Source organism: Arvicanthis niloticus, chromosome 6, assembly GCF_011762505.2.
Source record: "Arvicanthis niloticus isolate mArvNil1 chromosome 6, mArvNil1.pat.X, whole genome shotgun sequence".
In the NCBI taxonomy this organism is placed as follows: Eukaryota; Metazoa; Chordata; class Mammalia; order Rodentia; family Muridae; genus Arvicanthis; species Arvicanthis niloticus.
The window spans coordinates 100,420,954-100,445,604 of record NC_047663.1 but is presented as its reverse complement, the minus strand read 5'-3'; the positions used below and the strand labels follow the sequence as shown (position 1 = coordinate 100,445,604).

Here is a 24,651-nt window from a genome sequence, read left to right as displayed (position 1 = left end):
TTGGGGCCAAGCTTATTGTGGCCAACTGTACAAAGCAGTTCTAACTGACTGCCTTTGTGATTGGTTTCCAAGAACACCAAAGCACAGAACATCCTAGTAACAGCAGTAACAGCAAATGAGAAAGTTTCCTTGTAACATTAGCGGCAGCATAAAATGGCAGGCTAGACAGGCAACAGTTACCTACAACAACTCTTAATAGTATTAAGTGTTTTTTTTTTTTTTTTTTTCAAATACTGGCATGTACAATATAACTGGCTTACTGAGTATGTTTTGTTGGTTGCTTGGTTCAAGCCTAGAGATGAGACCCATTTTGTGCTTGGTTGGTATGCCTCTCACATTCCTTCGAATCCAGAATGAGCACCACCTCTTCCGTTCCTGGCCTTGGGTCGCTGCAGAGAATGTGCAACCATCTTTCTGATCATTGATTTGCAGCCCCTAAATGGTCCCCAGATGAAGCCAGCCAGGTTTCCCCAGCTTCGATCCTGAGTGTGGAACAGGCATTGTATTGTATTGGTTATTTTCAAAGACAGCAAGAAAGCTGTACCTGGGCAGAAAAGGGATTCGCGGAGATTCTTGCCAGGAGCTAAATTAGTCATTTCTCCATTTTGTCCAAAGCCCTGTCTGCTCAAAACATGTTTTGGCTCTGCCTGTATTTCTTGTATTTCAGTAAGAGAATCAAGGGAGGAGACAGGTATGGGGCATTCTGCCATGGGCATTAATCCATGAAGTCCTGACACAGTAGTAGGTAGGTTCCAGCAGTTAACTGTCCGGGAGGTAGAGGAGGTCAGGGGTTCTGGCCGAGCGAGGCAAAGGGCAGTAGTAAAGAGACAGTGAGCGCCCTTCCCCTCTGGCGGGGAAAGCACTGCTCTTATTTCCAGCTCATCCTGCTATTGCTTTTTCCAGATGCAGCTTGGAGATGACACACAAAATGATGATGATGCACTCTTGTAGATCCCAGCACTCCCTGCCCCCCCACCACCGCCCCTGCCAGGAGGCTGAGCTGCCTGGCAGAAAGAGTTGAAACACCCCAAGGGCACAGACACCAGGGCCAAAGATGTGAGCTCCAGCAGTTAACTGTTTTATCCAGCCTCAGTATTCCTATCTGGGAAGTGGTGCCTATACCTCTTCAGCTGTTTCCAGAAACTAAATGACAGTCTCTACTATTGAAGACGGTCTATAGTTTATTTTTTTAACTTATTTATCTGGGTGAGTGGAGTAGGGGCTTGTGAGTGCTTCAGTGTATAAATGTGGAAGTCAGAGGACAACTGTCAGGAGATGCTTCTCCTCTTCCACTGTGTGTATCTCAGGATCCAAGAGGTTGTCAGGCTTGATGGCTACCTCTAAGCCATTCTAATGGCTCCAGAGGGGTGGTCTTGAAGAACAGAGATTGGATATGTGATTCTGGGTGGGAATCCCTGGCAGAGAATCTGGGTGTAGTGGGGGCTCTGCAGCTGCTCAAGATAAGGAGCCATATCCCAAGCACCTGGGTTCCCACTAGTGCTGCCCTCTGAACCCCGGGTGCAGACACAGCTGAACCAGGGTGGGGTATCATCTATGGTTCTGAATCCACTCTCACTGGCTGCCTGTGAGTCTTGGGAGTTTCTCATTTCTCATTTCTCTCTTGCTGCTGAAGACCCTGCATCAATGAAGAAGCAGCTTAGAAGACTGCAGAGACATACAGCCCGGATTTAAATCCCAGCTCAGCCACCCACCAGCTGCAAGACTCTGGGAAATGTTCTTAGTTGCCACCCAGTGACTCAGGTTTTTTCTCCATAAAACCAGCCTAGACATATGCCCTCTTTATACAGTAGCAAGCAAATGGGCTTGAGTCCTTTTCCTGGTTCTTCCCAGTGCTCAGAACTGTGCTCAGGAGAAGCAGTCAGGAGTTCTCTGCTCTGGGATCTCAGCTCTCCTAAGATACAACCTACAGTTTGTTAGTTTCCTTGGTCTTTACATGATGACACACAACAGAGAAATCTTAGCCGTCTTCACACAGAACGAGCCATTTCCCCCAAGGAGTGGGGCTCCTTTCAGTGACAAGAGCAAATTGGGGGACCATAACATCAGCACTAGCATGCTCAGTGCTGCTGGGTTGTGACTGCAAGTGGACTTGAAACTGAAAAAACTCAATCTTTTTTTTTTCTTTTTTGGTTTAATTGTAGGTGGTATTTAATTAGCTTGATGACCTAACAATTCAGGAATTGAAGTATCACTACTTAGTCTTTTTTGGAAATGAAACATAACAATTGTTAACACTGTCAGGACTCCACTGAAGTGGAAACTTAAGGGTTCTTTGGATAGTCAGTTGTGTTTGATGGTGCTTTGCTGAGGCAGACATGTGAAGGAGTGTTTTCCTCAAGCAGACATAGATGGAAGGCTAAGGCAGAGTCGTGAAGGAATGGTTCACTGAAGCAGACACAGGAGAGAGGCTATCCCGCTGAAGCAAGCACTTGTGATGAAGAGCACGTGATGAAGGATTCTTTGCTAACAATGCATTTATCTATCGGTCCGCCTTACACTTCGTACCTGAGCTGCATTTGCTGGGACTTCATAGAGAGAAATAAACCAAAAAACTTCTGGTGCTGTGCTGTGGCTCTTTTGCCGCTTCCTCAGTCTCAGGCTGATTGGCAGAGGGGGACAGGCACTCATTGAGGCAAGGCCCGTAGAGGACACGTGATGTTTGGAGTGAGTATAAGTAGAACTCAATGGACAGTGAGTTCGTAGCTTACAGAGCTAACAGTGCAACGCTTAGAGGTCTCACATCTTCGCTTCCCTTAGAGAGACACAGAGGAACTTCTTCTGGCGTCCCTCCTGGTCCCTCCTGCTGACTTGTGCAGAAGTGGAGGCCTGACTGTCTCTCCTAGGTCGTGCTACCACTGCAGACTCATGCTTGCTATCCCGACTCGACCCCAACTGGACTGCTGGTGTAGCCATGAAGTGTTTACGAGTAGATCGAGCTGCTTCTGCTAACTCCTGTGAACTGAACTGCCGATTTCCAGACAACGCAGATGGGAGTTGCTCCAAAGAACCTAGGACCCCCATCCTTTCTGTTCCACTACCTCTGGTGGGTGGCGGGCTAAAAGGGAGGTTAAAGCATTTAAGATCCATCACTGAAAATTAGGTTTGAAAAAAGTTAAAGTTATACTCCATGGTTATATAACATGTACTAAGAAACCAAGTCTTTGCTTTCTGTGACATCTACCACCAATATAATCAATATTTAATTAAAATACCAAGCTAGAGCCAGGCAGTGGTGGCACACACCTTTAATCCCAGCACTTGAGAGGCAGAGGCAAGCGGATTTCTGAGTTCAAGGCCAGCTTGGTCTACAGAGTGAGTTCCGGAGCAGCCCCGGGCTACACAGAGAAACCCTGTCTCGAAAAACAAAAACAAAACAAAACAAAAAAGGAGAAACTTTTCATAAATGTATATTTAAAGAAAAATAAGGCCCACAGTTGGATTTGGATGTATGATGGTTTTTATTTACAACTTGGCAAAAAGTGGGAAGAACTTTAAACAGCTTTGGTACAGGCGCTGTAGCTAAGCCTTACCGGTTGAATAAATTCCATTCTCTGGGTCCACAGATGTGCAATACTGAACCTGCAGGTGCCATTTTTTTTTATCAAGTACAGTGCTCACCTTTCCGGAAGTCCTAAAAACATATAAATACAAAGGGAGCCACTCCTTCAAAACTGCATCAGACAGAAAGTATTTTAAGTCAGGACCTCTGAAAAAACAGTCAGTGCTTTTAACCACTGAGCCATCTTTATTTGTCAACTACTCTAACTTACTATGAGATGTAGTAAGTCCGAGCAGAGACGCCCTTTTTCGGAGGACAGAATTCCCCCAGAACCATCTGGGGAAATAAACATTCTCTTGATCCCAGGTAACAAAACAATTAACTTGAATTCATGTTGCTCACATTGAGTTGACCTCATTTTCTTCCTCGACTTATTTGATATTATTCTTCTGAATCAAGTGTATTTAATTCTTCTTCTAGCTCATCCCAGTCTCCCCACAGTGAACAGATTGTCACCAGCAGGATAGACATGGCGTCTGTCTTTTTGTTCACTTTCTCGTCCCTCTGCTCTGCCGTCTTTGTTCAAGTCACTCCCTTCACCATCTCCAGCCCGAGCTCCAGAAACTTCTCTTAATTTGTTTTTGTCTTTACCTGAAGTATGTGCTGAATCTTTCAATGCTGGCTGCAGTAAAGCCTGTCCTGTATCTCTTGGGACGTGCAGGCATAAGTCTGTGTCACTACACTCACAGAACCATCCACCTTGGTACAACCTGGTCCTGATTCAAAAGGGTATCATCTGCTTCCTCAGCAACATCACCAGTCAGCTGAGGAGAATTCAAACACCTCGTGATCACTGACCACTGGAGTTTTCCCTGCTTTGAAGTCAGCTTTCTGTCTTTCCTATCTTGTTTATCAATCTGTGTCTTTTTTTTTCTTCCCCAAGAGAACATATTCCAGAGTGACTGTGGTAACATTGGACCTAAGGCTCTCTTTCAGTTATATCTTCTAGTGAAATCTCATCTTATTTCTCTTCTCTCTTTTTCTGTCTTTCTCAGCATGAATCCAGGAGAAAGCACACGTGCAAGCAGTCGTCCCTGCGTCCAGCATGCACCCAAAGCAGCCACACTTGTCCCTTTCCAGAGCTTCAGGGGAATGTCTGCACACTATCTGAGGTCTTGGTTTTTCTTTTCCGCACAGCATGGCTCCTCTTCGTCCAGCTCTTCTTCATCACGATTAGCCATGGTAGTTCAAGTTCTTCAGCTCTCGCAGACTTTGTTTTTCACATTTTCACACCAAAGTGAGAGAACCATACATTTGTCCCCGCTAGTGCACCGCCGTTGTGTGAGGACGCACACCCCACAGCTGTGGGACGTGCACTTTACTTGTGCAGTGACCTCAGGCTGGAGCTCACTCAGATCTTGTACCTTTCTTCTTGTCGCCTTTCTTCAAATTCCTTTCAGCTCTGTCTTGTGCTAGTTACTGTGGATTCCGTTCACCATGTTCCTGTTGCTTTGCTTCTCCCTCCCCCCCTCCAGCTTTTTATCGATTCTTTGTGAATTTCACATCATACACCCCAATCCCACTCATCATCCCATCTCCTTGTATCACCCTTGCAACCTTTCCCCAAAAGAAAATAAAATCTTGCCGCAGGCTGTACTGTGTCCCACAGTGAGCTCTTTTGTCCACACATCTTTTCTTGCAAACGTTCACTGCAGTGAGTCATTGGTCTGTTTTCCAGGCCTGTGGCTTCTGCTACACTATCTGGACTGTATCCTCACGGAACTCCTTCCAGATACTTCTTGTGTCCTGGAGACTCCACAGCTTTGGATCTGCAGGACTGGCCCTTTCACACGCTCTAACAGTATATAGATGAGGTTGGGATGGGCCAACTCAGAGCCCTGGGTCTGGGCCTGGTTGATAGCTGAGCTGGTCAGCCTGTCAGTATTTCTGCACTGCCTCCTCCAGAGCAAGTTTTCAGCACAATCTGGGCTAGCTCACCCAGTGCCTCAGTCAGCAAGGGGTGGGTCCAGTTCTCCTGCTCTCATGACCTCTGACCTTTGTTCTCACTGATTCTCTCCTGATCTGCCTTTTTCCTGCTCCCATCCGAGCCTGAAAAGACTTACTCTTTTGTTGTTGTTTGTTTGTTTTGTTTTGTTTTTTGAAACACGGTTTTTCTATGTATCCCTTTGCTGTCCTAGAACTTACTCTGTAGACCAGGATGACCTCAAACTTAGTGATCTGCCTGCCTCTGCCTCCCAGGTGCTGGGATTAAAGGCGTGATAAGCCATCACTGCCTGTTAAAAAACTAACTCTTTCTGGGGTTTTTTTGTTTGTTTGTTTGTTTTTTGTTTTTTGTTTTTTGTTTGTTTGTTTTTTTTCAAGACAGGGTTTCTCTGTGTCCTGGCTGTCCTAGAACTCACTCTGTAGACCAGGCTGGCCTCCAACTCAGAAATCTGCCTGCCTCTGCCTCCCAAGTGCTGGGATTAAAGGCGTGCGCCACCACCATCTGGCTAAAAAACTAACTCTTGAAGATTTTTTTGTTTGTTTGTTTGTTTGTTTTTTTGTTTTTTTGAGATGGGATCTGCTATGTAGCCACAGCTATGCCATGATTATTGGTTTTCAGTCTCTTTTTCCTGTGTTATAAAGCTACTATTTTAAACTACTCATTTTGTTTTATTTTGTTTTGTTTTGTTTTGTTTTGTTTGTCTTTGGCTTTTCAAGACAGGATTTCCTCTGTGTAGCCCTGGCTGTCCTGGAACTTGAAAAGGACCCACCATTTCCACGAAGGACACAACCAGGAAGCTGTGAGCACTAACGCTCCTCGTATCCTGTTAGCCAGAATTCAATCATCTGGTCCCCACTTGGAGCTGGAACACATGGTGTTCATTCTGAGTACCATGCTCAGCCAGGGTTCAGAGATTCTACTGCTTTTGGAAGGAGAGCGTGGATACAGAGGGCAACCGGCACAGTGGCCATTGTGAGCATTTGGAAGAGGTGGGGACGAGAAACGAGTAGTCAGGCGCCTTTCTTGGGCTCAGCTTGCACACACTGAGTGAAAGTGCTTCTGTCAGAGACAGGAGCACAGGGCTCTTTCTTTCTTTCTTTCTTTCTTTCTTTCTTTCTTTCTTTCCTTCCTTCCTTCCTTCCTTCCTTCCTTCCCTCCTTCCCTTCCTCTTTCTTTCTGTCTCCCCCCCCCCCCCCCCGCCTTCTCCCTCTCTCTCAACTGTAGGAACGATCATTTATTGGGAGAAAGTGCATCAATCCTTCTTAGCTGCCGGCTTCCTCATGGTTGCCAGCACGGTTGCTCAGCTCCTCCCACTTTCTCTTGGCCCGATGTGCGTGCCCACTCTCTAGATGAACTTGAGTGTGCGCTTGTCCTTGGACACTTTGAGCAACTCCGTGGCGCACTGCTCCCAGATCATGTCCCACAAGAACCTGGCGTGCTTGGTGAGGCATCCACGACGCTGGCTATGTCTCTGCTTGACGTTCTTCGTTACCTTTTGGTCCTTGTTGAGGCCTACGGACATAGGGTAGCACAGGATCATGGCTGCTGCTCTCCAATGGTGGCCCGGACAGGAAGTGGGCTATTTCTAACCTCCATTAACTATTGCTCTGGCCTTTTTATGTGGTGGAGTAGTGGGATCAAGGCCCTAAGAACTAAGGCCAAGACATAACCTGGTTATAGCCCATCGGGAAGACATGTTGACCCCAGACTGATCTTAGAGAAGTGTGCAAGAGTGAGTCTGGTATTGTGCTTCCTATAACAGGTCTGCCTTCCATCTTCAGGAAGAAAACAAGAAGTCATGGTCCCCTTAGGCTGAACCTCGGCATGGGAAGGCGGCCTGAGTTTGGCTGGAACCTGAGAGACACTGGCTTGGCTTCAAATTCCAGCTGGCATATGGCCCTGGACAAGCTGCCTGACATCTCTGACCTTAGGCTTCCTGTGTAGCATGGCTTTATGGTGAAAATGTCACTGTAGAATACCCCATGTAGGAGTCTGGCCAAGGGCCCCCCACGCAGGAGGAAGTTGGCTTCCTGTAGAACAGTGGTTCTCAACCTGTAGGTCAAGACCCCTTGGGGAGTTGAATGATGCTTTCATAGTGGTCACATAAAGACCATTGGAAGACACAGACATTTACATTATGATTCATAGCTAGCAAAATTACAATTATGAAGTAGCAACAAAAGAATGTATTGTTGGGGTCACCACCGTATGAGGAACTGTAGTAAAGGGTCACAGAACTAGGAAGTTTGAGAACCACTGCTTAAGGAAGTCTGCCCTCCCATCCCATGGCAGCATGAGGGCTCTGAGACAGACAGCCATGCCGACCAGCCCCCAGTGCAGGGGCTGTGTGAAGGCAAGCTGGCTGGTGAGGAATCGGCTACACCAATGGTCCCAATGGTCTCTACGTGGTGATGCGGGAGATGCTCCAAATGAAGACCTCTCCCCACAGACAGAAAGATAGACCACGGTCCCCGCGAGGTAGGAGGTCCCACAAAACCCATTAGCATGGAGATCCATGAAGGAACCCAGACTGCTGGGGTTCAAATCCTCCTTCTGCCCTTTTCTCCTCAAATCTCAGTCTACCCCTCTGTTTGTTGGGGGGGTCACAAGATAACCTGTCACTTGGGCATGCAATGAGCTCAGAGGCTAAATGTGTGAAAACATGTTGATTCTATAGCCAAAGGTGCAGGGGCCTCCTGACTCCTGGCACTTGAGACAAAACCAGACAAACCCAACCCTTGAGGACTGCTCACAAGCCTGTCCTCACACGGTTCATACCACTGGCCTGTCCAGCTGGCCACAGACAGAGAGGCCCAGACAGACCCATCCGTCACTCTTTGCTGGGAGTTCAGTGCCAGCCTGGGCTACATGAACTCTTGTCTCAAAGGCAGAGACTAGGATGATAGTTTGAGCAACAAATGCCTCACAAGCATGAGCCTGCTTGCTTATCACTTACTTATTCTTGAGGACTAATAATATTTTACTACTAATCAAAGGATACTTCAAAGCAGCCACTAAGAGTGCTGAAAGGCGGTGAGTTCCGGGACAGCCTGTGATAATAAAGAATGAAAAATTATAAAAATCATTTTTATAGAATATATACATATATAGATGCCTTTTAAGTTCTTTTAGGGACATGGAAAATTTTCTCTGAAACAAGTCAGGCCAGTCAAGCCAGGCCAGTCCCAGGAACTGGCTGTAAGGAGTGAAAGTCATTCAGGTGGTAAAAACACAATGACAGGACTGTGGCTTTACACCTGGAGCTAGTGAGAATAAATAGTTGATAAATGACAAGGTAGGGCAGTGACTTGGTGAAACCACATTTTTGAGAAAATGATTGTACTGGGTAATTTCCATGGCCATTAACCTTTTAGGGTGGGTTTCTTTGGAATGTATCACTATTCTCATGTTATGTATCCTTGGCAACCTCTTACCCCCTCCCCACTCCCCTGGTTTGTGGTTTTGCTCTTAAAAAGACCCCATACCCATCACTCAGTGCCAAACCTTGCTTGTTCTTGTGAGAGAGCTTGCCGTTTGACCGCAGGCCTATTTCCCTAATAAACCTCTGCCGTTTGCATCCAGGTACGGTGTCTTGCGAGAGTTCTTGGGTAGCCGCAATATCCCGAGGCTTGAGTAAAGGTCTCCCTAATTTGGGGGTCTTCAACACACAGGGAGACCCTATCTCAAAAAACAGACAAACAAAAAAAGGGAATTTATATGTAGATGCAGAGCTGGTCTCTGAGGCAGTGGTCACCTCTGCAGGTAGACACATCTGCATGCCTCTGGGTAAGTCAGTCTCTCTCTCTCTCTCTCTCTCTCTCTCTCTCTCTCTCTCTCTCTCTCTCTCCCTCTCTCCCTCCCTCCCTCCCTCTCTTATAAGACAGGGTTTCTCTGTGTAGCCCTCGCTGTCCAGAACTCACTCTGTGGATCCGGCTGGCCTCGAGCTCAGAGATGCACTTGCCTCTGCCTCTGTAGTGCTGGAATTAAAAGCAAGCACCACCGCCACCTGGCAAATTTAATCATAAAAACTAAGTAGTGGTAGCTTTCCATGAGATTGGCTCTGTTACTTCACAGACTTGACTTGTCCAGTCTCAAGTCTGCAAAATACCGGGTGGAACTCAAACCAGATTATCCCACTGGACCTCATTCGCTTTCCTGCCAACCCTACGAAGCAGGCAGGAAATAAGCCTGCTAGATCGGGAATCCCAGAGACTGGCTTTCAGCTGGGCTTGGAGGCGGTCAAGATGTTAGGTGGATGAGGGACAGGAAAGCACAGTAGCAGCACCAATAGCTGCAACGAGGGCGTGGTGTAGAAAGGGGGCGTGGCCATGGGTACTCAGCTGCTGAGCTGCTGAGCTGACCTGTGTGTGTGAGCCGGAGGTGTACCCTCAGGAAGAAGATGATGAAAGCTTTTGAAACGGGCAAACTCCACCCCCTGTCTTTCTGGTGCAGGTTTCCGAGTTACCTCAGCCCTCCACCTCCAAGCTGTCTGGCAATGTTGTAAATTGTTCAGAACTGGATGAAAACGTGCTCGTGCTTAGCCACACTTGCGAGGCGGAGGCAGGTGGATCTCTGAGTTTGAGACCAGCCAGATGTCTCAAAAAAAAAAAAAAAAAAAAAAAAAAAAAAATCAAACCAAACCAAAAAGCTTAAATGATCAGAGATCGGGAAAGTGTTAGGCAGGTGCTCAGAAGTCAGTGGGAGCTAGGGATGAGGGTCAGCTGGTGGGGTGCTTGCCTGGCACGCACAAAGCCCTGGGCTCAGTCCCCAGCACCCCGCAAATCACTGACTGTAACCTCGCAATCAGAAGGTAGAAGCAGGAGATTCAAGGTCACCCTGTGAGTTTAATGCCAGCCTGGCCTGAGACTGTGGCTCAAAAGAAAAAAGGCATCAGCTGTTTCTGGCTTTGAGGATAAGTAAGGACCCATGGGGTTCTGGACCTCATGGCTGCAGCTGGGCCACCATCTGCAGGTCCCCAGAGCTGTAGTGATGGATAGAGCTCGCCGGTAGAGATAGGCTGTTTGGGGACGCCTGTGCATAGGGATGAGAAGGCTAATGTCTGGAAGAGGAGTGTCGCAGGCACAGTGAGGATGGGATCCCACACCAAGGCCTGCCAGCATGTGCCCAGATCTTGGGCGCAGCATGTTCTAGTGCCCCCTTTCCCTGTGTCCTATCACACAGCTATTCCTTCAACATCCAGTGAACATGGACCTAAGAGATTGGAGAGCAGGCTGTGGGACCTCGGTCAAGCCAGTTCACCCGTGTGGGCCACAGTTTCTTCAGAGGCGTGTGGAAGTTAACTGAAGTGTTTGCCCGACTGGTAATGGCCCAGAGCTGGCAGAACGCAGTCTCCGCTGCAAGTCAGTGCTCCCGGAGGACGGAGTGAGAGTCAGTGCTCCCGGAGGACGGAGTGAGAGTCAGTGCTCCCGGAGGACGGAGTGAGAGTCAGTGCTCCCGGAGGACGGAGTGACACTCAGTGCTCCAAGTACAGAGATCCACCTCCACGGTTGGCAAGAACTGCTTCTCCCAGAGCAGGCTCATACAAATCTGCTCTTGCCTCTGAAGCCAAACACCTCTCTTATTCTATCTTTCAACTATTGGGTCTATGGCCCCAGTACTTAACAGTCCCTGGCCCAGCAAGATGTCTCAGCAGGGAAGGGTGCTTGCCACAGAGGCTGACAACCTGAGTTTGATCTCTGGAACACATGGTGGAATAAGAAAGTTGACTCCTGCTTGCAAGTTGTTCTCTGACCTCAGTGTGCGCAATTACACACACACACACACACACACACACACACACACACACTAAATGTAATAATAAGCTGGCCATGGTGGCACATGCCTTTAATCCCAGCACAGAAGGCAGAGGCAAATTGAATCTATGAGTCTGAGATAGAGAGAACCTGTCTCAAATAACAAAATAATAGTAATAATAATAATAATCATCCCCCACAGCAGCTGCACATCTCTGGTCCCAGCCCTTCATGCTCCTGTGGCTGGTAGATCTCAGGACTTCATGGCCTCTGTGGCTGTGTATCCATGATAAGCCACATTGGACCTACTTTTATGGAGAATCCTTGCTAACAATGGGCTAGTGTGTGCCTCAAACCACAAGGTGTTTACATTAAGGACCTGACACAGACTGAAACTATAATTTTGTTACTGTCAAGAAGGCCTCCGCTTGGCAGGGTTGTGAGAGCCATGGGGAGAGCACAGTCCCCTGAGTTGGCTCGATTTCCATCTCTTTCCCTTTTGTTCTGAGCAGCATTGTCATCAAGGACCTGGTGCACAGATGTGCCCAGGAGTTATGGGGGGAGACGTAAGACAAGGGGAGCAATGGGTGTGTGGGAGGCTATGTGGTGCTCTCCGAGGGCTGGAGTGTAGCTCAAAGATAGAGAGCCCTTGTCTAGAATGCATAAGGCCAGGATTTCTTCCCAGTACTGTAAAACACGAGTAAGGACCTGGTTATGAGTATTTGTCCCTCTTCCAGAAAAACATGGGTTCAGCTCCCAGCCCCTACCTGCCAACTAACAATTGGAATTCCAGTTCCAAAGGCTCTGACACCCTCTTCTGGCCTCCTCAGGTACTGCAAGTATGTGGTGCACAGACATATATAAGCAAAACACCCGTACACATAAAATACAAATTGTGGTGATGTTAGACAGAATGCATGTAGTGGCGTGTGCCTTTAATCCCAGCGCTCTAACAAAGGCAGAGACAGGCAGGTCTCTGTGAGTTTGAGGCTAGCCTGATCTACATAGGGAGTTCCAGGACAACCAGAGCTACATTTTGAGACTCTTGTCTCAAAATAAAGCAAAAGAAACAAAACAACAACAAAAATTGTAGTGATGCAATATTATTAAATATCCCTTACATTCTAAGTCGTGGGAACTTTCCTAGACCTCAAAGCCAGAGTTTTCAATACACCGTGAGGCCACTTAAGACAGTCCTACTACTCAGCTGTTTGCTTAACCTGCCTTCAAGAGAACAATGTAACAATGACTATCACTTGCCTTGGGTTTCCTGTGTAACTAACCTCTATCATTTAAACTAATGCAAAACTGTAATATTAAATTATGTGTTCTTGGGGCTGGAGAGATGGCTCAGCAGTTAAGAGCATTGACTGCTCTTTCAAAGGTCCTGAGTTCAATTCCCAGCAAGCACATGGTGGCTCACAACTATCTGTAATAGAATCTGATGCTCTCTTCTGGTGTGTCTGAAGACAGCAACAGTGTACTCACATAAAATAAATAAGTCTTTTTTTTTAAAAAAAAAAATCTGTTCTTCCTGGACTCAGAGTAATGCATGCATGTTCTAATAATCATTTACTGAAATCAATAAATATAGGCTGAAAGCAGTCTTATAAAACGAACATCTATCATAAATGTTGAACACAATGTACAGATATCTCCTCACAAACAACAATGTTTGTAACACTGATCGCTATCTGGGTCAGTTGCCGTCAGTGACGTAATTCCTTACAAAATTCTGCTTAAGATTTCTGTAAAGTATTCCTCACTCCTTCCCCGTGTGATGCTTTCTGTGTTGTGCAATAAGAACAGAGCAAAGCCCTTTGTTAGGGACAGACACATTCAGACAAACAGACTCACAGGGACACAGTTGCACACAGCCTTCAGTCAGACACAGATTCAGACTCATACAAACAACAGACACACAAGAGGACAGAAGACACAGAAGTGTAAAGTTCTAATCTGAGCTCACTCTTGATTCAGTGACCCCAAGGGGAGGACTTTGATTTCTTTCCTTAATGCATTCTTGGTGACTCAGAGTTAATCACTAATGTTTTAATCCAAACAAAAACATAAGCAAGTAGTTTTAAATTTTTAAACAAAAAAAACTTACATAAGAAACTTCCAGTTTCTCGTCCAGTGCTCAGGGTGTGTCGAGAAGGACTCTGCAGGTGTCATTAAGGAGCCGCGTGAGTCCACCACAGTCACAAGGATGCTCCTAGAAGGCAAGCATTGGGAAGGTGCCAGTAGTAGGAGTCACAGAGGAGACCAAATGAAGGAGCCATGAGCCAAGGGAGCAGCAGCCTCAGGAAGCAGATACAGCCTCCCAAGGCTTTTAGCCATAAGAAAATCACTGTGGCTTTCTACCTCTCAAGGACTATAAAAGAATTTGTGAATGATGCAAACCCCTGGGTGTAAGGTCGATTGTTAGTGCAGCTTCAGGAAATTAGCTCAGTGGAAGAGCAGCTGCCTGAGTTTTCTCCAAGCCCTAAGTGGGGGGGGGGGGGGAGTTGATTAAGTGAGGTGGTGTTGTAACTAGGTGTGGAGCTGAGTGTGAGTGTGAGTGTGTGTGTGTGTGTGTGTGTGTGTGTGTGTGTGTGTGTGTAGAGTATAATGTGCCAGAGGATGGACAGTTGGACAGGCAGTCCCTCTCAGCGTGTTCTAGAACTATAAGGACACTGACTGAAGGCTCAAGAGTTCCAGTTGTGGCACATGCTTTTAGCGCAATGCCCAAATCCAGGCAAGACAAGAAAGTTTCCTTAACAAAAACTGCCAAGGCTTGGAACTGAAGCAGAACCCGACAGAAGAGCTTCGGAAATGTGTGGACACGTGTAAGTACCTCTTCATCTTTTCTGTGGCCAACATGAGGAACAGCAAGCTGAGGGACATCCGGAATGCCTGGAAGCACAGCAAAAACAAGGTGATGATGGTGGCCTTGGGTGGAAGCCCATCTGACAAATAGACATCCTACATGGCACCAGCAAGAAGCTGAGAGGTGAAGTTGAGCTCTTTTTTCCCAACCGCATGAAGATGGAGGTGAATGAGTGGTTCAGAAATGGATTTTACTCAAGCTGGGAACAAACCAATAACTGTGAGCCTGGATCCAGGGCCCCTAAACAGGGCCCCTCATTCCATGGAGCCACAGCTGAGGCAGCTGGGCCTGCCCACTGCCCTCAAGAAAGGTGTGGTTACCCTGCTGTCTGACTATGACGTATACAAGGAGCGTGACGTGCTGACCCCAGAGCAGGCCCATGTCCTGACGCTGTTTGGGTCTGAGATGGATGAATTCAAAGTGACCCTCAAATGCATCTGGGATGCCCAGGTGGGAAGACGCCAGAGCAATTCAGGACGATGACCTGCCAGAGAGTGTGCCTGAGGCTGATGGAGAGTCTGAGGAGGAAGATGACAGCTGACTCTAAGCCAGGACTGAGGCCTTCCAGCAAGTTCTGCATCTCCACTGGACACCCCAGGACGGCTGTCACCCCTCTGGAGGGAGCAGCTATTTATTTTTACTATAGATAAAGACAAAGGAGGGTGCTAGGGAATTACTTTGTTTCTATAAAGAATAAAATTTTGCCCATAGGGTGTTTCCTGTAGACAGCAGGGGGAAAAGAGAGTTCTGGTTGCAGGTCTAGCTCTGGTCACCCATGTAACCTCCGGAAGCCTCTTCCATCTTCGAGTCTTCGTTTATTCCTCTGCCAACCACAAAAGTTGGACCTGGAGCCTCCATCCCTGTCGTTGGTTAGCAGGTTCCAGTGCTTGGTGTCTGGGAGGAGCAGGTGAGGTTGTGCCTGGCAGGGAGCTGGGCACTTCCAGGGTGGCTGAGCGCCCTCTAGAGGAGGATTCTGGACTGGCAGAGAATCTCTTCCTCCTCATTCTGGAAGGATGCTCCCCTGGGAGAGATCCCAAGCATCTCAGAAAATACTGAAGGAGGGTCCCTTCAACACAGTGCAGGCCCAGAACCCCAAGACAAGACGTTACTTGTGAATTGGGCCTTGTCAACAGGATCAAATAGAAATGGAAGATCCTGGATCAAGCTCCCCACCAGTGTCTGTGATCCTCCCACCCAGGGAGAAGGCCACGTGACGTCATAGGCAGAGACTGGGGTTTTGGTGGCTGCTGCTGGGACTCTCTTTGGACTCTCATCAGTGACCTCTGGGAAAAGAGAGCTGACGATATTGGGATTTGGAAATCCTAGCTGTACTGGGAGGAGGATGGACCAAGTGAGTATTGAGGAATTTTCTGGTTTTGCACTGGGGACTTTCAGGGGATTTTTAAATGAGGGTTTTCTGAGTTGTGCACTTGAGGTGGAGACTTGCTTACTCAGAGGTTTTAAACCTCTCTCAAAAGGAAAAAGGGAAAGGGAGGAAGGGGAGGAAGAGTCGGCAAGATGGCAGGTGATGATGCTTGCAGCTAAGCCTGAGGACTGATTCCCTAGGAGAGAACCAAGTTGTCCTTTGTCCTCTAATCTCCGTATTTGCAGTGTCTTGCACACGTGCATACACATGACAGGGTGGGGGTGGGGGTGGCACAGGACACACATATTGGGTATGGTGGCTCATGCCTGTAATCTCAACACCCAGGAGTCTGAGAAAAGACAGTAGCTAAAGGTTCACAGTCAGCCTGGACGGCAGAGTCTGTCTAAAGAGGAGAGGGGAGGGGAGGGGAGGGGAGAGGAGAGGAGGGGAGGGGAGGGGAGAGGAGGGGAGGGGAGGAGAGGGAGAGGAGAGAGGAGAGAGGAGGGGAGGGGAGGGGAGGGGAGAGGAGAGGAGGGGAGGGGAGGGGAGAGGAGGGGAGGGGAGGAGAGGGAGAGGAGAGAGGAGAGAGGAGAGAGGAGAGAGGAGAGGACTCGGTGACAGATACTTTACTTCCAGCACTCAGGAATCGGAACAAAGAGAATCTCAGTGAGTTTAAATCCAGCCTAGTCTAAACATTGAGTTCCAGGCTAGCCAAAGCTACAAAGTAAGACCTTGTCTTAAACAAAACAAAACAAAACAAAACAAAACCAACAAAACAAACAAATGAGGGGCTGGAGATTATGGCTCAGCAGTTAAGAGCACTTACTGCTCTAGAGGGCCCGAATTTGGTTCTTAGCACCCACAAGTCAGCTCAGAACCCTCTGTAACTCCAGTCTCAAGGGATCTAGGATCTTCTCCTGGTCCTTTCAGACACAAGAAACATACAGGGAACATATACATACATGCAAGCAAACAAGAATACAAATAAAATTAAAAGGAATAAATCTTTTTTTAAAACCACATAAGTTATACATGTTAGAGATGCCTTGGGCTGGGTTTGAACAGCTCCACACCACACTTGAGGGCCCCCTCTTAGTAAGTGGAGGGGCTGAGACTGGAATCCAAGTAGACTGATGCCCAGAGCCCAGTTCTAAATCCCAAAGGCCAAACTCCACAGATCACCAAGCTGCCCTTCCCAAAACTGCCTGTAGGGGAATCAGGTGGCACCAGGTGGCGCCTGGCCAGAAGAGGGTGCCACAGTCTTAGGCAATAAGAGAACCCTGGGTGCCTAGGACAGCTAAGTCTAGAAAAAAAAACCAAAACAAAACACAACAACAAAAAACAGAATCAGCCCCATCCCCTGAGGATGAGTGTGGGACCATGAAAGAATAGCTTGGTTCCTTGCTGGGCACAGGCCTCAAACCCCAGACCCTAATGGGACAGCGGCAGGTGTTCGGCCATGCTCCTAGACCCCAGGCTCCTGACACATGGTGTAGATCTCCATTGACCTGCACCGTTCAGTCAAATAGGACAACACCCCTACCAGCCCCTCCACAGGTAGAGGGTGTGACTACAGGTCTCAGGGCCTTGAGACATTTCCATATTAATGAGATACCCAAAGGCCAGAGGGCATAGCCAATTAAGTATTCTTTCCCAGACCTTTCTCCTTACAAATGGTGTTTAACCAAAGGCCCGCCCTGGGTGTGTGTGTGGGGGGGGCGGGGGTACAGCAAGAATCATCTACCATCTGCTGTGAAAATAAACCCGTTTGGAACCATGGACTTTCTAGTATCTTTGGGGCCCGCCATGGGGAACCTTGGAGAAGCTCTCAACTATCAAGCCGAAGCACTTAATCTCCCACCCGGAGGACCTTTCTATGTTCCTGCCATGGAGGCCATAGATTCAACCAAGCTAGCAGACCCTGCCAAGCAAGTGATAAATCAAGAGTTTCACCCTGTGGGGTGCCGCCACGGGGCCCCTCCAGCCCGCATACCCCCAGTCTCAACTCTTCTGTAGCTTCCAATAGCACCTGGGAGCCCAGGAGTCTGAGACCAGTCAATCCCCACAAGCCTTCTTGTCTGGGGTTCCCCATCCAAGAGCTCTGCCCCCCTGCGGAACTTCAGACTGAGTGAGAACTCCCCATGCTTGGGCGTGAACCCTGCAGCAGGTGCCGCTAATTCCCTTCAGAGCTGTTCCTGTTGGGGAACCTAAATTTCTTCAGCTTGTGGAAATCAGGAAGAGAGCAGGGGAGGTGACAAAGACTGGCCAAAGGTCTTCTGTTGGGACCACAGGCATTGGACAGAGGATAGGGTGATGTCATCATGTGGCACCTGATAAGTTATTTCTCTGCTGGGAAAATAAGCTAGTTTAAGCCTGGCTTCCCTTGAATCCTCTGATAAAAGAAACACACCCAGTTGTTCATTTTCTTTTTCTTTTTTTCTTTTTTTGTTTTTCTTTTTTTGTTTTTTCAAGACAGGGTTTCTCTGTGTAGCCCTGGCTGTCCTGGAACTCACTCTGTAGACCAGGCTGGCCTCAAACTCAGAAATCCGCCTGCCTCTGCCTCCCAAGTGCTGGGATTAAAGGCATGCGCCACCACCGCCCAGCGAGTTGTTCATTTTCAACTTGCCTTCTTGGCACAATTGTTGGATGCTCTTGTCTCCCGCCTGAAAAAAACAGTGCCCTTGTCATTACTCTTAGCTCCACCACTCCTCCCACCTGCCCTAACCTAAGTCTGTCAGTTGAATCTAGTCCCTGCTAGACATCTCTGACCACCTGCCTATAGGAGCGGCCACAGCCCACTGCTCCTCCTGAGACCTCACATGGTTGGCTGGTTCTCCTCCCTCCAAGGCATGACAAACTCCTCCTCTCCTTCCTTGTATCTTCCCTTTCCCCCAGGGACTTGGAAGTTTTGCCTGTACCTTCCGCCCAGCAATTGGCCCAAGGCTTTCTTTACTGATGGATCAAGAACCAATTGGGGAACAGGACCTTAGCATCAGAACTGCCTGTACAGTGGAGTTGCCATCCATTACCCCCTCTAGCCATAAACACCAATGCAGATATTCTGATGACAAAGAGAACTACAGAGCCTGAGAGGACCACAGCCTCACTGAGGAATGCAGCAAGCCTGTCTGATCAGATGTTTCTGGCCTCTCCATGTGGATTCCTTCCTCCAGGAGATGGTGAGGGATCCCTGTGGAATAAGGGTCATATCAGTTAGGACCAGACAAGGAAGATGGAAGAGCTCCTCATAGCTGGCTGCTACTGGATTAAAGAGATTACCTCAGGTTCTATATTGCCTTGGGGTGGGGGTTAGGAATGAGGGTTGAGTTCTGCTTCCTGCCTTGGTAGAGGAAGGGAAGTAGAAGGGAGAGAAGCTAGCCAGAGGGACTAGCCAGAGGGACGCTGCTCAGCCAGCGTCTCCTGCAGAGGCCCTAGCAGGTAGGCCCAGCACTCCTTGGGATACAGTTCCTGCATCCTGGTGTTGATGATGTTGTAGAGGACAGTGATGATCGGGGACATTGCACAGAAAAATGTGTTAACTCTGCTTCTTTCCAACTTGACTGTGAACTTAAGACAATTAGGAAGTTCATCTAAAGCATCGAGGGAGGACACAGGCTGGCTGACTCGTGACAGGAAGCAGGGCGCATCTAGTCAATGAGCGCCTCAGACTCCTCACATGTCTCACCTGTTGCAGAAAATTTTAATTTCCAATCCAGGGTTTCTACCCTGCCTTTGACCATTTAGTTCCTGGATAAAACACACACACACACACACACACACACAACCTTTACATATACAATAAGCATTAACCAGCACTAGAGCTGGGCAGATATCTACCCTCTATGCTACTAAAATCTACTTTCCTATTGGTAACACTGAGTTATTACTTACTATGTTTATCTGAGCTGTTCTTAACTTCAACCGGCCAGCCCTCAGGGCCATGCTTTCTTGATTCCTAACCCCCGGAGACTTCCTCCTCTTTCTTCACCTTCTTTTCCCTCTTGTGGTCTCCTCCGATCTCCAGGCTGGGAACCCCAAGCCCCGCCTATCTCAATTCTGCCCAGCTACAGGCTGTAAGCACCTTTACTTACCAATCAGAAATGACTTGGGGGCAGGGTCATATAGCATCGCTTAAAGGTCTACATGCTTTTACCATGTGATCACACTAGTTTCTTGGGGAACCCACACTTAGCATTATAATACATTGCAGCAGTCAAAACCTCAACACTCACCTAATTAGGAAAGCAGGCAAGGCTAGAGCCGTTGTTTGGGAACCATTAGCTCTGGAGAATGTGGGCAGAAAGAGAAATGGTTAAAGATGTCGTGTGGCCCTCTAGATGACTGACAGGTTGAAGCCATCCATAAAGATCTGGAGTGCCAAGTGTTGGGAGAGGTAGCACATAATGGCAGGCTTTGGAGACAAGCTGGTGACCAGTTTTTTTCTGGTATAATTTTCAGTTTTGATACTTGCCAGACCTGGGCAAGAAAACTAAGTAGGTGGGTGCTGCTTAGATTTTTGGTGACATGATACAAGCTAGTGAAGTGAAAATTTCTAGTTTCTTGGGAGACTCAGTAAAGTTGTGATTTTTTTTTCCAGAACTGTCTTATGAGAAGATGTTTCACTGAAGCAGACATGTGGGAGGATGGTGTGACAAACACACATGGTGTTTGTCAGAAAACTGCCTGGAAAAAGGACATGTATTGTTTTGCTAGAGCGAATGCTTGAGAGGACACATGTTGTTTGGAAAGGATAGATATAAATATAACCCGACAGACAGTGGATGGTGCTGTGTGGCATTGGTTCACCTTGCCACTCTTTGCTGGACTTTGTTGGTCTTTGCTCACGACTCCATGGCATTGGTGGTATTGGTTTGCCTTGCCTTCTTCGCTGACTTTGTAGAGAGAAACACACCAAAGAGCTTCTCCTGCTATTCCTCCTTGGCCCTATTAACTTTTGCTTTCCTCTACCTCTGATGGGTGGTGGGCTAGAAGGGAGGTTAAAGTATTTAAGAACTCTTATTAAAGTAAGTTTTGAAAAATCTAGAGTCATCTAGGAAGACCAATCCACAGTTGAGAATATACCTTTATCAGACCGCCTGTAGGCACGCCTATGGGGACATTTTTCTGATTAATGACTGGTCATGATGTTACCCTGAACAGGTGGTCCTGGGTTGTATAAAAAGGAAGGCTGAGCTATGAGGAGCAAGCTAGGAAGCAGTGTTCTTCCATGCCTCTGCTTCAGATTCCCCCCAACACCTGTGGGAAAAGTCGTGTGCAGTAGCATGTATCTGTGGTCCTGTGCCAGGAAGGCAGAGACAGGAGGATCACTGGGCTTTCTGTGAGCTCCAGGCTTAGTGGGAACCAATACAATGAACTAGTGGAGGGAGGATCACACTGAGGTCATCTCCCGTCCCCAGGGCCCGAGTGTGACAGGAAGTGAATTACGTACCTGGTGCAGAGACAGGAAAGAAAGAAGCAAGCAAGCAGACGGTGGAGAGACAGAAGCTGAAGAGAAGCTGAGCACTCTGACTGTGAAGTCAGACGGGAAGGGGTGCGGAAGCAGCTGCTGCTTGTGCTCCTTGGGGAATTGTAAATTATACTGTCTGTCTGCACAGAAATGGGAGCAGGAGAGCTGACAGACTGATCAGCTGAGCTACTTCAGGCCCAGATCCAGGGCTTTGTGTTGGTCCATCCTGACTCTAAAATGAGACAGTCTTACTTGCTCTGTGAGCCATGTAGCATGCCAACGTGTCAAGCCTACATGCAGGAAGCTGTCATTCAACAGGAGTCAAAAAAGAAAATGGAGCACCTAGCCATGGAACAGTAGATAAACAAAACATGGTAAATGCACACAGTGGAATATTACTCACCCATAAAAAAGGAGGAAGTACTGTCACCTGCTACTGCATTTGCTCCAAGAGGAGGATGGCTGACACAGAATTCTACATATCCTTTGATTCCTCTCATAAGACATCTCCAGGGGCCATTGGGATAGCTCACTGGGGAAAGGAGCTTGCTGCCAAGCCTGACAACCTGAGTTTGAGTCTCAGATTCCACATGATAGAAAAAAAAAAACCCAACTCCTACAAGCTGTCCACACACACACACACAGAAAACATCTCATCATGGAGGCTGCAGTGTGTCACAGTGTGTCCCACAGTGTATCCCTCTGTCTACACATCTTCACTTGCGAATGTTCATTGCAGTAAGTCATTGGTCTGGCTCCAGGTCTCTGGCTTCTGTGACACCATCAACATTGGATCCTCACTGGGACCCCTCCTGGTTATTCTGTTGTTGTCCTGTGTCATGGAGATCCTGCTGCAGCTTTGAATCAGCAAGACTGGCCCTTTCACATATCCCAACTGTTGGCTAATATAGATTTTGGGGTGGGCCAGCTCAGAGCCCTGGATCTGGGTGGTAGCTGAGCTGGACATTCTCCAGCACCGCTCTGGCTCGGCCACCCAGTGCCACCATTGGCAGGAGGTAGGACCAGCTCTCCTGCTCTCATGGCCTTGGGGCCAGAGCTGGCTCATCCAGAGCCAGCTCCACTTTGCCGCCCAGGCAAGATCAAGGCCACTCTCCCAGGTCAGCCTGAAAGGGCAGGATTGGCTCTCCAACTCTCACACCCTCTGGGCTGGCTCACTGTACCTTTACCATCAGGGCCAGCTCCACTGTGTTGTTCAGGCAAGGTGCAGGACCCACTCTCCTGCTCTCCTGACTACCTCAGGGGATCAATGGGAGGGAGGATAGGGCCTCATCCCACACCCATGCCACCACACTGTAGACACTTGTGTGTAGGGACCTCCCTTGCTCTTGCCCTCAGGGCTGGCTCGCCCACACTCCACCCCCAACCGAGGCCAACCCTACTGTGCTGCCTGGGCAAGGTGCAGAGCCTGCTCTCCAGAGTGCTGCCTCTGGTGAGAGGTGAGGATAGCTCTCCAGAGAGCCACATCCAGTGAGGGGCAGGCCCATTCTGCATAGACCCTGGACATCCATGTAGTTCCTGGCGGCTGTCCCTACCAGGAAAGTAGGTAGGTCTCCATGTTCTCTAGCAGTTATATGACCACTGACGATTGCTGCTGTGTAGCTAGCTATATCTGGCCCTGAGTGGCAGCTCAGGCTGGGACCTCACCATGGCCCCAAGGTGGCGAGTCTGACCACTCACACCGGCTCCTGCTCTTCAATTCCATCTCTCTTCATAATGCCCAGGTTGCTCCACTTCTCCCCGCTCTGACCACTACGTATTCACACATTGTGGTGGCTCCCTCCGCAGGATGGCCACATGACTGGCGGGCCCCTGGGTGACATCCTTGGTTAGCCCTACGTACTGCATGGTGTGGTGGCAAGTGGGTGGGTGTATATGCCCCACCCCGCACTGTGCTGTGCATGGGAGGGAAGGTATGTGGGCATCTCCCTCCACACAGCACAGCATGCCATGGCTGAATGCGGGTCTCTGTCTTCCTCCTCTCCCACTGCGCTGCCTGGATTTGATTTCACTTTTTAAAATTAATTATTTTATTTATTTACATCCTTAATGCCGCCCCCTCCCAAAGTTCTTCACTCCCTTCTCCCTTCCCTTCGCCTCTGAGTCGGTGCTTGATTTGACTTTTATGAGTCCTAGGCATAAAGCAGCTGTAGCCACCAAGCCAGGCATCAAGCTAGGATGAACAACGGACGGCCATCTGCTCTGCCCCTGACTGACATAAGGACACCAATAACAAAATGTCTCTGGCTGTTGCCAGGAGGGAGGCAAACATTTTACTAAGCCCACTCCCCCTTTTGATTTTTTTTTGTTTGTTTGTTTTTTTTTTTTTTTTGTTTTTTGAGACAGATTTTCTCTGCGTAGCCCTGGTTGTCCTGGAACTCACTCTGTAGACCAGGCTGGCCTTGAACTCAGAAATCCGCCTGCCTCTGCCTCCCAAGTGCTGGGATTAAAGGCATGCGCCACCACCACCCGGCTGATATTTTTTGAGACAGTATCTTCTGCTGACCCCAGAACTCACTACGCAGAAGATGAAAATCTTGAGTTCAGATCCTTCAGCCCTACCTGAGAGCGGGCAGGACAGGCATGTGTCACCACACACGGCTCCAAGAGCCAGGCCTTTTCTTTTTAATTACGTGAGTGTCTATGTACACATGAGTGCAGTTACTCCTGGAAGCCAGAAGAGAGCATTGGATCCCGTGGAGCCTGAGTTACAGGTAGCTGTGGGACCCAAACTCAGGTCCTCTGCGAGAGCAGTAGGGGCTCTCCAGCCCGGCGTATGAGCCTTTATGGAGCCTGTACACAGGCCTGTTAGCATGCAGCCTCACACATGCCTGCTCTTTGCACCACTGTTCATGGCAGATGCCAGCGCTCCCTGTGAGTCAGCCAACAGCTTTCCAGTCGACTTCACAGCAACAGTGATGCCCAAGACAGAGAACTTCGCCTTGTAACCGTCAGCCGCTCACTGCCTGGAGCCAAGCCCAAGCACATACAAAGCGGAGCCCACCTCCTGGTGACCCATGAGCCTCCCCCAGGTGACCAGTCTCACTTGAGAGACCACTGGTGTTATAACATTACTTCCTAACAAGACAAAATTCAGCCTGACCCCTCAGGAACGGCCTATGAGACTAAGTAACCTCCTTCAACTGCTCCAAAAGATTTGCACACAGCAGCCTCAAGGTCCCTCCTCTTGGAGCCACTGGTGGCTGTGCTGGTGATGTGTTAATAGACTCTTTACTTCCCCCTTTTATGATCTCTTTGATAATTTATTTGCACCACTGGCCTGCTGCCATCTTCCTGGAGGACTGAAGAACCTGAGGCACAGAGAGGTTGAGTCATTGGCCTAAGGCTGCAGAGTGCAGGTTTGAACTAACGTGCTGCCTTCCTGTGCAGAGGCCTTGGGTGCCCTGTGTCTTCCCTCTGGGAACATGACCCAAAGCATCCTGCAGTGATGTGTGCATGGGGCAGCTTAAGCCTGGCTCCTGTGTCCGTGTGTCATCGTGTGTGGAGATGTGGGGTAGGGTAACGGTCTTCTTCATCTGTTCTATGGCAGGGGCTGTAGAGGGTTCGTGTGATGGCAGCCTGAGGAGCTTCCAGCCACTCAGAGGAGCCCTCCTACCAGCCCTTAGGGTGGCCTTTGCTTCTGTCTCTAGGGG

General features: G+C 48.5%; 1 long non-coding RNA gene, 1 other non-coding gene and 1 pseudogene across 2 annotated transcripts; 1 reads left to right on the top strand and 2 right to left on the bottom strand.

The window, feature by feature from the left end:
- Window positions 1–6,696: 6,696 nt before the first annotated feature.
- On the bottom strand, window positions 6,697–9,922 carry LOC143442890 (uncharacterized). Its single transcript, XR_013111483.1, has 3 exons — window positions 9,446–9,922; window positions 9,030–9,203; window positions 6,697–8,575 (listed from the first exon to the last, which is right to left on the bottom strand). It is a non-coding gene; the product is annotated as an uncharacterized LOC143442890 (long non-coding RNA).
- Window positions 9,923–14,001: 4,079 nt separating this feature from the next.
- On the top strand, window positions 14,002–14,724 carry LOC117711988 (mRNA turnover protein 4 homolog pseudogene; annotated as a pseudogene).
- An 8,397-nt stretch (window positions 14,725–23,121) lies between these two features.
- LOC117712178 (small nucleolar RNA SNORA48) lies at window positions 23,122–23,265 on the bottom strand. Its single transcript, XR_004607245.1, has one exon. It is a non-coding gene; the product is annotated as a small nucleolar RNA SNORA48 (small nucleolar RNA).
- Between the last annotated feature and the right edge of the window lie 1,386 nt (window positions 23,266–24,651).